Source organism: Schistocerca americana, chromosome 6 (genome assembly GCF_021461395.2).
Source record: "Schistocerca americana isolate TAMUIC-IGC-003095 chromosome 6, iqSchAmer2.1, whole genome shotgun sequence".
NCBI classification, from domain to species: domain Eukaryota; kingdom Metazoa; phylum Arthropoda; class Insecta; order Orthoptera; family Acrididae; genus Schistocerca; species Schistocerca americana.
Window position 1 is genome coordinate 294474099 of NC_060124.1, and position 15104 is coordinate 294489202.

Genomic DNA, 15104 nt, shown 5'->3' on the forward strand with positions numbered 1-15104 from the left:
GTCGTTTCTGAAAGTATTTGTATGGAGTGTAGCCATTTATGGAAGTGAAACGTGGACGATAAATAGCTTAGATAAGAAGAGAATAGAAGCTTTTGAAATGTGGTGCTACAGAAGAATGCTGAAGATTAGATGGGTAGATCACATAACTAATGAGGGGGTATTGAATAGAATTGGGGAGAAGAGGAGCTTGTGGCACAACTTGACTAGAAGAAGGGATCGGTTGGTAGGAAATGTTCTGAGGCATCAAGGGATCACAAATTTAGCATTGGAGGGCTGCGTGGAGGGCAAAAATCGTAGAGGGAGACCAAGAGATGAAGACACTAAGCAGATTCAGAAGGATGTAGGCTGCAGTAGGTACTGGGAGATGAAGAAGCTTGCACAGGATAGAGTAGCATGGAGAGCTGCATCAAACCAGTCTCATGACTGAAGACCACAACAACAACATCAACACCAACAATGATTGAATAAGTTGTCATGCTGTCATCGTTCGATGTGTTTTCTGTGGAGGAAATGATGATCTGATGCTCAACTGAAAATACTGATAATTTAAATTTTCTATATCGTTTAAACAAAGTTACAAAGTTGATATTTACAACATTTGTCATTTTAATGATGCGCTTCTATATGAAATATCGATCGTTAAGATTGACCAAACCGTTCAGATCTTAGCATTCAGGTCTTTGTTACAAAACTTGTTAATTTCACTTTAACAGTAAATCCTTAACTGTTCTAGATATGATCAATATTCAAGTTTTATTGTGATCACCATCAAAATTTTTGGAGGATGGTAGATTAAAATAACTGTGCGTTAATTCCCTGCATTACTGCAGAATTAAATAGTTTCCATAAAGGTTTCCCTTTATGGTCGATCTTAGGTCCGCCATATGTAACACTGCTACGTCTCCTCTGCCACAATAGGCTTCTACTGGGTTTCCCTACGACGTCGGTTCTTGTCTCTTTCTCTCACACACTACAGCGCTTAGGCCTCAATAGACGCCTGTGAGTTTCCCCATCTCATAGTGTATCTGCACCCTTTGTGCCGTCCAGTCCTGGACGATGGTGTTCGTATCACAATTCCTGAAGGCTGGCTCATTCCGAAATATACTTAAACGACAGCGAAATGCTTGTTAACTCTCAAACAGCATGATTATGCACCAGAAAAAATGTGATTTACATTGCTAAAATATTATAGGAATTGTAATACTTCCGTTTGGCTGTAAGACACAATGCACTAACTACACAAAAACGATTGTGTTAACGAGTGCATGTGGTACCGCAAAGCTAGCACAATTTAATGGCCCACTGCTAAGAATTTTCTGCTTTTCCTTTGTGTCAAGCATACTGACATCGTAGAAAGACAGCTAAACGAACGTAACAGTTCAACGCGAGGAAATAATTACAATCTTCTCACGAAGAAAAGTCAGGGCTCTGTATTTAATGCCTTATGCCTTCTGTTACTAAATACATATCTGTCTGCATGCATCAGTTACGTTAGTGAAATACAGTGTATCCTACCCTGGTATCATATAGGTACTATACTTTTAACTACAGTAAATTAATTCACCTCACAGTCATTTTCATTGACACTGCAGATTTTTTGTCAGGACATATAACAATTAACGATTGTACATTATTTTTCTTCTTGTAATTGACGTATGGCCTCTTTAAATGGTTTCAAGAAATCAGCAATTCTTCCCGGAAGACGATTATCGAAGTCTTGCAAACTCTAAGCAGAATTCTTTTCGGTCACAAAAACAACTTCGTTACACTGAATGTGTAAGCACTGTAGCATAGTGTACTAGCTGTTACAACGTGTACTAATCTGTTGTTTCAAATATAATTTCAAACACCAACAGATATCACTTTCCTTCATGTACCCTACAATGATATTTGGAGTATTTATTGTTGCTGTGATGTTCGACACATTAAAAAGAATCTATGTTCATCGAAAGTGTGCGTAAGTGCTGGGATAGTACAATGAGCAACACAAAGGAGGCTTTCACAATACTGCAAAGCTTTTGTGATACTGGCACCCTGGTCGGTGAGAGCAACAAAATCGTGCAACATGTCTGACGAAATGTTTCAGCCAGCCACACCCTCTTGTATTCCATTTTTAATATTTGCTTCCATATTTTTAAAGTTCGAGAATTTAGTTGTACGTGAAACATTATTCACAAGACATGGGTCGTGTTTATATAAAGTGCTGTAAGCGTCAAGTAATGCATCTAATTATGTGAACCAGCACACTTATCAGCTGTTGCAGCGCATGTGTTGTTAAAGACTGCCGCAATAAGAGAAGGAGCTATGCTGTTTCAGATTGCATCAACTTGTTCTTTGATATGTCTGATCATAGGACAGGGATGTAGCACGGTTATGTGAAACGCTGCCTTCTGCATAGTGTGCACCTAGATCATCTTGGTTTTCTTCTTTGAAATCTTCATCAGAAACAGCATTAAAAAGTCTCGTATCATTTCCATACATTGCAACATATTTCGCTGTTATACTGTATTTATTACTGCCGGCAACGATACAGGATCGATGTCAGTGTGGGATTTCGTGCAACTGTATTTCTTAAAATGAGTCATTAGTGACTGGATACACAATAATGTATGGCGGTCGATGCACGAAATGTATCCAGTGAACTTCTTTATTTTGCCTGCAAACAAAAAAAAATTTGTTCTATAGTTCGCTCTTTAGACGCTCCAGTTTCTTTAAGGTCTACGCCTTGATTTGCGACTGACTACAATGGCTTCTCATAATGTATCATACCAAAAAAAAAAAAAAAAAAAACACGTCGCATTCTGTAATTGCTTGCTAGGTCATGCGGCACTGTATTAGACACTTCTTTTTCTTGCGCCTTTGTTCCTCTTCTGTCCAGGGTCATCATGGCTACTAACGGATATTGCATGGATAATATGAGGGGGCGGCCAGATGCCCCTCCTATCACCATCACCTTACCACCCCCCCCCCCCCCTGCCCACTTCCTCCCCCCTCCCCCATCCGGGACTGAGGTTGTGTACACCAACTGTTTGCGTGCAGTATTATTCATGTGAAAATGTGCGAATATTTTCTAAATGTTTGCGAACCGTGTAACTGAAACGGAACTTCGGTACGACCCCGGATATTCACCAAGTCGGATGTGGGAGACGGCCTAAAAACCACATCCAGGCTGACCGGCACATGAATAAGTAGTTATTATATGAATTTATTATTATCAACGAAAACGTGAATTACATGGTCTGCTTTAGTTTTTCATATAATGGGCTGTAGCTGTGATAACTGAAAAAAACATAAATAAATAATAAAATAATCTAATCCAGGACACTGGCTCGAAGTCAGGTGATCGGGAACCTCACACCACTAACTCTCTTCACTATGAACGCTAAATATTAGTGTTGGAAATTTTTTCACAGTCACTATTCGAACCGGTCAACTTCAAATGAAGCACACTGCACTGGCGGTCATTATGGAGCATGAGTACGGAAGTGAGTTCATTATTAATATCAGTTAACGCAGTTGGATGGATATAATGAGATGGAGAAGGAGGAAGAGAGAGAGAGAGAGAGAGGGGGGGGGAAAGAGAGAGAGAGAGAAGGGGGGGGAAAGAGAGAGAGAGAGAGAGAGAGAGAGAGAGAGAGAGAGAGAGAGAGAGAAGGGGGGGGAAAGAGAGAGAGAGAGAGAGAGAGAGAGAGAGAGAGAGAGAGAGAGAGAGAGAGAGGGGGGGGGGAGAGAGAGAGAGAGAGAGAGAGAGAGAGAGAGAGAGAGAGAGAGAGAAAATTAATAATTTAGCGTGAGAGACGACCAAGAAAGGTAAATCGAAATGATAAAAAAAGTCGACGTGGTGTACTTCGGATGAAATTTCCGAAAGGATGTAGAACTGCATGAAGACTATTAAGATGTAACTATAGACAAGCTGCAGCAACAGTATGAAGATGTGATTTAGACTCTTCGTGAAAAATGTCGTTATTTGTAATACAGATAAAGAGGAGTCAAATAGACACGAGGCATACGGAAAAAAGTTGTAATATGTTTATTATTTCAAATGCAATCGCCGTAACTGTAAATACATTTATCCCACAGTGAGGCAAGACGGTCAGTTCTTCGTGAAAAAAATGTTTGTGGTTGCCTACGGAACCCTAGTGTACTCAGTCGTGCAGCTCTTTGTCTGAAGTAATTCGACAGCCACAAATGTCTTTCTTCGGGGCACCAAAAACATGGAAATCACGTGGACAGAGACCGGGACTGTATGAAGGATGAGTAAGGGCTTCCTAGGGAAACTTCTGCAGCGCAGTGGAAGCAACCCTGGTAACATGTGGGTGGGCCCAGAAGAAAGGCATTCATGGCAGTCCATTTGTTTCGGAAGAAGTTGTGTGCACCTGGGTACCATCATGGTACTGTAGGCAATTGCGAATACTTTTCAAAGAAGTCACTATTCCTCTTGTTTTACTGCGGGACAAAAAATACATAAGAGTTATGGCGATTTCTTTTGAAATAATAAACAGTTTACTTACATTTCTCCATCTGTCTCGTTTTATTTTGAACGCCTTTGTAGGTTAAACGTTAGCCCATCCAGAGAGCGTGGCAGATATAGGGAACGAGAGATGTCAGAGATGAAAGTCATGAACTCTTAACAGTAGAAATGTATATTACGAAAAACTGTGGAAGAGTATTCACAAGTTTCTGCTCATCGAATGAGTGGCAATTTGCTTTGAGTTTTACGTTGCAGATGTGTTTCAACATAACTTCAAACAACAGTGCATTGGCGTTTGTAATTGTATTTACCGTGTACGGAAGGTGTGAACAGTAACTGTTTACAAGTTACGACAGTAGTGTAGTTGAAGACGACAATACAAGTTTCATACAGGACACTTGAGGGCTGTCGAGCCGCAAAACAACCTCAAACTGACTACAAAAGCCACTTTAACTGCAGTGCATGTGCAATACACGAGCTTTCAGCTAAGTCAACCTTGAATATAAGAAACCTCTTGTTCTTGAACTTAGAAAGTGTAATACTGACTTCTGTATAAATTTTACAACATAATATTATGAATTGCAACAGAATAATCAATTAAATCGTTTTGTTAGGCCTCCTATCGACGAAACTACGGTGTTTGTTTAGTTTAAATCGAATTGTAAACGTAGTTCGATTATTCAAAATGTCTACAAAATTCCCTTTTCTTTTATTACCCTCAAGGGAAAGTTTATAACTCATAATATTATCGAAATATCCGACTAAGCTTGTGGCGCAAGACAGTGGAAGGATATTGAAAATCTCGTGCGGTGCCGACTTCATAGACAAAAAGTGTCCTGTATCAAATTTTTCAGCTCGACTTCACCTACACCACTGTGGTACGTTGTAAATAGTCAGTGTTAATACCACGTATAATAATATGCAAAGGTTAAAACAAAACTACTTCCCAAATGCGTCTAGCAAACGCATCTCCTACAACTTTTACTACTGTTTGAGAGCACGTCTGGCATAGGGCAAAAGAAAAAAATGTGACAACGTGAAGTACTCGACGAGAAGGATATACTGGACTACGGTGTGAATAGACATCAAGAGAGGCTCGAGTGGATCGATCACTATTCAACGAGCTCTGTATTTCTGTCGGTAAGTACTGGACAACTGGAGCGTAGAATCGCCAGAGGAGAACGGCAACAGTGGTAGCAACTGTTGCCATTAGTGGAGCTGGAGCTCGGGTAAACATCTGACCGTCAGGCAAGCTGAAGTTCCTGCCAGTGCCGCTAGAGGCAGGGGGATGAAACTCATATAGCGATTTCCGGTAACACGACGTTGGTTTGGTCCCAGGCCACTTGGAGCGCTGCAAGTTTAGCAATTTATTGTCTCGTGTTCCTATTGGATGACGTAGTCTTCCATAATTGTTTTGGTATCGTAGCAACGTGATCGTGATTTTTCGTTTAAATTGCAGTGTAAGTATGTTGCTATTATTCTGCTTAGTTTTTGGATGCATTCGTAATATTTGATGGTGTGATGATTCAGTATTTACTTTTTTACTTTTGTTTCATATAAAACACGAGGTTGTATCATCACATTACGTTCTGTGGACTCTTGTATATTTGTTCCTGCAAAGAAATACAATTTCCGTTGCTCAGTTTACTTAAAGGGTAAGTATATTTCTTATTTCTGTTAATATTTCCTTATATTTCATAGAGAATCCCATGCTAGCAGCTTTTGACATAGTTTGTATTCTACTTTCCGAATCCTGTAATGGAATATAATTATGGCTTTGATTCATCTTCCTTATGCCACGATGTGACATAATAAGTATCATTTATTGTGCCGTTTACTACATACCAAATATTGGACGTGTTACAATTGATTCGTAATGCCTTCAGTGTGTTCTATTTCCCGATTTCGACAATAAATATTCTGTACAGTACATAACACTCTATCCAGGTAAAAAGTGTTTGTTGCTGTTGTATCGACAAAGGTTGTGTTCTCACATAATAAGACATTTTTTTCGAAGTCACACAAAGCAGGTCCTTCAAGCAGTTGAACATTTACACGTATTATTGTGGCAATATCCAATGCAGTAGAAATCTTCTCGCACTTTAATGCTCAACACAATGTATTACAGATTTACAGCTGTAACTGTTACTGATAATGTACAGTTGAATTTGGTATCTACCATGGTATCTAGATGCTGAAATATACTGAAATGGTACAATAAGCAGTGTTTCTACCGCCTGATAGCACTGTTTAACGAAGTAGTGTTGAATATAGAATATAGTGCAACTACGCTCACGCAGTTATATATAGAGCGATGTGCATATCCGTAGTAGAAATGAGAATTTGTTTCGTTTTTTCACTATTTTGTAGCAATAACACATCAGATACAAGCCATGATAGCAGTTGTCAGTACTTCAGTACAGGATAGCTGCATTTAGACATAAGCTAATATGATTTTTGATAGTGGAATTAATTTCACATTGAGTTTTCTTTAACATTAATCAATGTAAACCATACCTGATCTTTTTTCTCGTTCCTAATTTTTGGTTTGAATAACATTTCAGACACATGAGGATGGATCATACAGGAAGAGAAGAATCCAGTTTGAGATTGAAATTGAAATACTCGTGCAAGTTTCCTGGATGCAGGAGTAGTTATTATGTAAAAATATATTCCAAACAGAAGAATAAACATTTCTATAAATTTCCAGCTGCATCAAAAAGTGAGACTTTAAAGAAGTGGAAATTGATCTGTAATATAGATGAAGGTGTCAACTGTAGTTATTATTATGTGTGTGAGGATCATTTTTATGAGGCAGATTTTGTGAACTTTACTAGACACAGGATAAATCCTGGTGTTATACCAAAGCACATGGAATTGGTGTTGTATCATCCTCCCCCCACCCATCTGTGTTAAACTGGTGGTGGTGGTGGCAGCGGTTTCACCACATCGGGTGCAAATGTAAGTGTGCAAGAGACAGGTCACAATGCAAAATCTACAGTAATACAACGATGCAGTCCCCCTTTACAGAGCACAGATGATGGTGAGTACAGCTTTTTATCCTCACCTGTTTATGGTGTTGAAAGTAGTGCAGGTGTAATGGGATCTGGCGTTTCTAAACGTGATTTAACTCCAAGAAAACACAAAACGTACAAATTGCATAGAATTACAGTTTCCAGAGTGTGTAAATTGAAAAAACAGCTACAGAATGAGAGGAATAAATTGAAAATTCGAAAAGAGTTGTATGATGACAGGAAATTTCAGTTAATTGAAGAAGAGTTGAATGTGACTAAAACTTTTATTAATAGTCAGTTAAGAAATGCCAATATGTAGCCCACAGCAGTACAGTGGTCTATACAAGATAAGGCATTTGCTTTATCTATTTATAAGCGTAGTCCCTGGTTGTACAGATATTTGGCCACGTACTTCTCCCTTCCATCTGTCAGGCTGCTCAAGGGAGTGCTTTCCCACATACCATTTGATACAGGACTTAATCCACCTTTATTGAACTTTTTAGCAAGGGAAGTAAGTAATATGCATGAAAATGGCAAGTATTGTGCTCTACTTTTTGATGAAATGTCTCTGGATGATGGTATGTACTACGATGCACACGAACAGCTATTCTATGGGTATCAGGACTTGGGTAATTTAGGACGTTCACCTGTAGCTGCTAGTCAAGCATTGGTTTTTATGCTGAAAGGCATTCACAGAACTTGAAAACAAGTTCTAGCATATTACTTAACTGCAACCACTTTCCACTACACCCATTTGAAATCACTCATTGTTCACATTATAAGTGAACTACAGAATATTGGGTTCAAAGTGGTTTGTACTGTATGTGACCAGTATGCAACAAACCAAAAGGCCCTTAAGCAACTGTGTGAAGCAAATTTGTTGAAGCCCAGTATATTTCATTTTGTCGTCAATAATCAACCAATTGTTACCATTTATGATGTACCACATCTGCTCAAAAACACTAGAAATGCTTTGATAGATAATAAAATTCAGTTTGAACCTCACAAAGCAGCAAAGTTTGATTACATCAGTACAGTGTTCTTTTTGGATAAAAAAAACGGTTCAAAACTCTGCCCAAATTAAAAGCACAACACTTTAACTTTTCTGATTCCCATGTCAAAATGAAGGTAAAAGTTGCTGCTGCACAAATGAGCCATACTGTTGCAGCTCCAATTGAAACGTATGTTTCTACTCACACATTACCTTCTGAAGCTATACACACAGCTGAGTTTGTGGAAATGGTAGATAATCTCTTTGATTCACTCAACAGTAATGAGCAATATCCCAGGGATGGAAAACAATTTAGATGTGCTTTATCTGAAAATTCCCCACATTTAGAAATGTGGTATAGCATATTGAGGGAAATAGGCAGCTGGCAAATAATAGATTTAAAAACGGGAAGAAACAAGACTAATAAGTTTAGCTTCATAAGAGGTTGGCAGATTACATTACAGTCTATTATTTTCTTGTGGAAGACCTTGAAAGTGGTTGGCTTTAAGTACTTAAATTTAAAGATGCTTTAGAAAATTTCTTTTGTTGTATAAGACAACATGGTATTGCTAATACAAACCCAACCTGTTTTCAGTTTGTACAAGCTCTGAAGACTTGTGTTGTCAATCATATGACTTTGCCTTTCAAAGCCATGAATGTAAGTAACTGTGAAAATGATGATTACACTCCGTTGAGCAGTTTGTGTCACTTTTTGGCAGCTAGTGGCAGGAGTGAATGTGAGATGAAAGACACTGATACACCTGAGCAAATTTATTCTTACTCAGATGGTATCATCGAGTCTGTAGAAGATCAACAATCCTTAGCCTATGTAGCAGGCTATGTACTAAAAGCCATAGATGTACCAGATGATTGTGAAACATGTAATACCAGTCTATACTCCACTGTTGTGACTGAAAATCACTTGTTTACCTCATTCAAAGAGAATAGTGAGGAGCATTCTCATTTGAAATATGCAAGTGAAAGAGTCATGATTTTCCTAAGGGCACCACATGATCAGCTGTATGAGTATCTAAAAAGTCATGGTCACACAACAAAACTACATGATAATTTAAAAAAAAAACATTTGTTCTGTCTCATACAACAATTTGTAATAAACATGACATTGAAGAGAGACTTCTGAAGACAAGTATTCCATTTATAATATACAAGTATGTGAAAGAAAAGAAATTTACAAACAAGAGGAAATTGTGTATGCAACAACTTAAAAAGAAGTTCAAATCATGTTAAAAGACTTTGTATTTTGTTTATTATGTGTACAATGAGAGTAAGCTCCCTATACATATACAAATGTTCTTGTATCAAAATCATGCCTTTGACTTGTTATGGCAAAATCTGGTAATTCAGCAGGCACATAACTTAACACTTTCTAGATGTGATGATTGGATTCTAAAAGTATAATGAATAAAGTGCTGTCAAGGGGAATTTGTGTTAATTTTCAGTAGTGTACCAAACAGTGTTTTCAAAGAGGAAGTAAATAAATAAAAATGTTAAAAATAAATGTTGTACCAGTGTCTTTTTTCATTATTTAAACATGATGGGTGTTGCAAAAATAACAGCCAAGTTGGGGAAAAAAGAAAAAAAAATTGTGTGTTGCAGTTCATTTTCTTTGTATGTCTCATTGGCAAAAACATTTTGGCTACATTCATGGAGTGTCTACCTGCTCTGCTCCCAATTTGTTTTGCAGTTCTGTAAAGTAGTATTTTGTGTGTTTCATAAATTTATTTGAACTGTGCAGAAGTTCAATTTCAGATGACTGAATATCCATAAATAACAATCAACAGAAAAAATAATAAATCGGATTTTGTAGACTTTACAGTACATCCTTGGTTTGTAGCACAGATTTTTTTGTAAATGACCTCTTGGTTATCCATTAGCTATGTAGTTATTTATTTGTGTAACCTACTATTCCACTTTCGATCATGCGAGTGGACATAATGTGCTTTAGGATATGTGGAAACGTAAAAATCATTTATATATGCATGCAATGTCAGATGATTTTTGTCTGCCATATGCTAAAGCTCGTTTATTTCCACATGATAATGGCCACACGGCCAAAATCGCAATATTGAGTTTTACAAAAAAATTTCACAGTCAAAAGGTGACGTAATTTACGAAAATTTTCACAATGTAAACTGCAGCTACGAGTAGTTAATGTTTGTTTTTGATTGAGATTTCTTTTATATATTACTTTGGAAGATCTTAAAAACCTTTATTACGGCAGTATGCGGCCCACATTCAAAGATTAAATGAAAAATATTGTCCTCTAATTCGTGTATTTAGAAATAAACATAAGAGATTTTCGCGCCATATTTTTTCGTATTGAAGTTAACAGCCAGGCTACAAGCAGCCCTAGCGTCGTTCTGTGTTTCCGTATGATAACGTGGTCTTTGCACTTCTACTATGTTGGTGTTCTGTGGCTAGAGGCGCCTCGAGGCTCTGTGGAGAGGACAGATGTTAGCGAAGCAACCCATTGCTTACGGTAACTATATTCAAACAACGTGGATGGTTCCTCGTGACGGGGAAGACGGGAACGAAATACACAGCTTGAGGTACAAAACGATATTTATAAGAACTAGAACACTTACCTGGTGCAGAAACAGGAAAAGAAAAATAAGTCATGATTCATGACTCATGAAAGAGAACAACAGCTGAGGGACCATACTTCATGAACCGCCCAAGGAGTGTGGGTTTCACCTATAGAATATGTTACATGTTTTCTGACGTACCAGCTCTCTTTTTACACTCTGTACGTAGAAAATTACTTAATTAAGGACGTGACAGATTTTTAAGTTTCTGGGCCTAACGTTGCTTCATACTGTGAGCGCAGTTACAGATTGATATGCGAGTTCGACTCACCAGGTTGCTGTTCAACTTTTCAAGTTTCAAGGAGCTTTGGAGATATTTCGTGAGTCTAAATACGATTTATTAAAATTAACTGAATATAATTTGAAAAATAAAAGTAAAAGACCAATATACAGTCGCATGTATAAAATGGTATCTTTATAATCTGAGTGAGGCAGGGAAATAATTATATCAAAGTAATGGCTCCCAATATCGGCGAATTCAACTGTAATCGAGAAACATACTATAGTTTGTCATAAAGTGTTATTTTATGGCACCATGATAGCTCTTTCGGAGTTCGTAGTATTACTGATCTAAATCTTGTAGCTTGTTTTGTCGCGTCACTGCTAATCATTTCACAAGATGGAGATAACAAGCCAGGAGTCACAGGGACTCACGCCTACGTCTTTATCTTTAAGAAACTTAAAAATTCCTGTTAAATGATACGACTGACGTTTCTAGATTTTCTCGCAGTGTCTTCGGCCAATGGCTTAGATTGTCCTTCCCACGATGACTCAGTTTATATTTGAAAACTCAAGGTCTAATGCATTGTCCTCAACTTTACGAAAACAAAAAGTGGGTGCTTCAACAAGTCAGAATTTTCATTATGGTCAATACAAAACATGGTATGAAGTTACTGAAGTTTAGACTTGTCATGTGACGCCATGCAGGCGATTTTCTTGTCAGTTACTACGGCACGGAAATAAGGACAACACAACATTCAGACTTCAAGCGGAGAAAATCTCCAACCCGGCCGGGCATCGAACCCGGATCTCTGCAATAAGCAGTCGGTGGTGCCTACCCCTCATGTGCCGAGGCGGACATGGTAGCTTTTGCTTATATGTAGCCCGTATTACGGGAAACAAGATTAGACCAGTATAATGACAGGCGGTAGTAGTGTAGGACGTTATCGGCCAAGCTAACATGTCACTTCTGTGAGCGTTTCTGCATGAAATTACAAGGCTGACCATAGATGAAATACAGAACCAGTCATAAGAATGTAGTAGAAAGATTATTCACATTTAACTACTGCCGGTTTCAGGTTTTTTAAAATCCATCGTGAGATGTCTCCTATAAGCTAACATGATGTGTCCTCGCTTTGTTCTCGTTAATATTTCGGTGTCTGGTAGCAAACACCATGTTTTGACAAACGTGTCTTGGAGAAAAACACGAATGTACAATCGGATTTGACTGCATTGATGTTAAAGTCTAGAGACCGATCGTACAGTACATATATTTCCTATTTAAAAACTACGAGCTTATGAGACGTTTGCACACTTGTTAACTGCAACGTAAAAGAACGAATGTAACTAGAGATGATAATACCCAATGAGATAGACTATGGGACGCATCTCATTATTTTATTGAGTGAAACATACGAGCAGCTCTTTTGTAGTGGAACAATTTATCTCAGGAACTCCTGCAGGAACCCATATTCACGAAAGGAGACCCAAAGTGTCCCCAGGAATTTGTGACTAAATGACAACTTAATTTCAAAATGTGTATGAACTCCTTTCCCTATAAAACTTCAATGTTCCTGTATGGTCATACTACTGGGATAGTTCCAAGTCGTGAATGGACTCAGGAAATGACCGAAGTCTCAACGCTTGCCATCCAAGGCATCAAATCACACAAATCTAAGAAACTCGCTTCCTGTAACTCGAGGTCCTCACTCTTTCCAGTCTAAAAACTCAATCTCCACACCAGCTTACTAAGCACACAGACCCCACCGCTACTTCTTTCAGCTTGCTTCCAATCTGCTGCCGCCATCGTCTCTTTCCTACCACATTCCACAGTTGTACACCCCGCCGTGCATTACATTACCATTAAATAAAACTTTTGAATCGGTCAAAATTAGATATCAGTTTCTAACAAATCAAAATGATACGAATATTAGATAGTTAAAACAAAAGGCTTCTCATGAAACATTACTCATTGTCCACGCACATTAGTGTGACTCCCCATTAAAAGCCTGGATAACCACGTTTTATAGCGTGAACTGTTGCGAGGCATGCCCAAAGAGTGTCAACAGTGTGAGACGTTGCATTGTTCTGCTGGTAGATACCACCCGTGCAGAGGAAAAGCAAACTGTATGTATGGGTGGACACGGTGCTCAAAAATAGATGAATACTTGTGTTGATCGATCTTGTCCTCCAGAATGACGTTATCACCGAGGGAATGCGACGCAAATATTGCGTGGGGGCTTAATTAAATAAATATGAAAATAATTTTAATTTTTTGATTTAGTAGCTGTCTGTCCGATTACGTAGTCTCGTAAACGGTTGGCCCTGACTAGTTTTAGTACGCAATCTGACTGCATAGAACAACAACAAAGAATAAAATGAAAATTTCCGTTAATACAATCAATTAATTAAGTCCCCAGCAACTATAAAACCTACGAACCCAACAAAGCACAAGTATAACTGTTCTGTGTGTGGAACTGTGATTCAACGTACGCATCTGGCACGGTTCTTCTTCAATAAGACAAGAAATTTTAAATATCATTTATACTGAAGTAATTAAAAAATAGAAATACTATAATTGCGCAAATAAAAAAAAAAACAGAATTACACTCTAATACAAGAACACACGCCAGAAGCTTGTTTACTGAACCTGTAATGACGCATTATTCAAGACATTGAAATAATGAGAAAAAAAACCGAGTTTTGTTACCTTCATATATATTGACGAAAAGCACTCTAATCATTACAACATCTCCATTAGAACAACATCTGCTATCTAGCTCACCAAATAACTGCATAAAACATGGAACAAGCACTCACTACTACATCTCCACAAGCACTTTTCACTACCACATCTCAGCAAGCACTGCCTACTACGAGTTCTCGACAAGCACAGCCCACCGCTACTTCTCAATAATCACTGCCAGTGGAGGCGGCGGAACAATACTCTCTGGCGCTGTGGCTCAGTGTAGCCACCTTTCAATATTCCCCGGATCATAACACTCTCCCCTATAACCTTCCAGACGTTTCGCAACGTGTAAGCCAATGGCCATACCTTAAATTGAGCATAAAATGTGATTCGTCTAGAAATGCCATCTCTCGCCATTCAGTGGACGTCCAGCTGCAGTATTGGTGTGAAAATTGGGGCCTTCGTTGGCGATGAAGCAGGCGCCTGCTGTAGAGGGGCACACGCAGCAATCTTCGCTGAACGATCTTCGACGAGACATAGTTCATAACCCCTTAGTTCACCTTAGCGGCTAGTTGCTCAACAGTTGCTCGTCTCTCAGCCCGTACACATCTCAAATTTTATGCAGTAGGTTACTTGTAAATTAAGTATCGGAATAACTGTGACGAATATCGGAAAAATAGACACCTCATTATCAAGCTGTGATGTGAAACTGTAATATACGCAAACATCAATTTTTTTGTGCCTTTTACTTTCCTCACAATTGATAGAGAAATAATATACAGCGAAAAAAACACGCAAAACTGGAAGAGATACTTATCAATTTTTTAAAGTAAAAGGAGAATCTGTATCGAAAAACTAACTCTGGGAGCCGGTGTAATTTTGTTGCATTAACATACAGTATCTTTTACAGCAAGAAAATCGGAATTCTTATTTTTCTTATGTATTTGAATCCGCCGCCGCCGACCGGAGCTTGGGAAACAGCGACGACTCCTGTCGTGTTGCGGCCGTGTCGCCGTCTGCCAGGGTGGGAAAAGAGGAGGGGGCAGCGTCGCAGTCGCAGCCAACTGTCGCGTCTTGCACAACGTAACTCTAGTTGTGGAGTATCTTTGCGGGC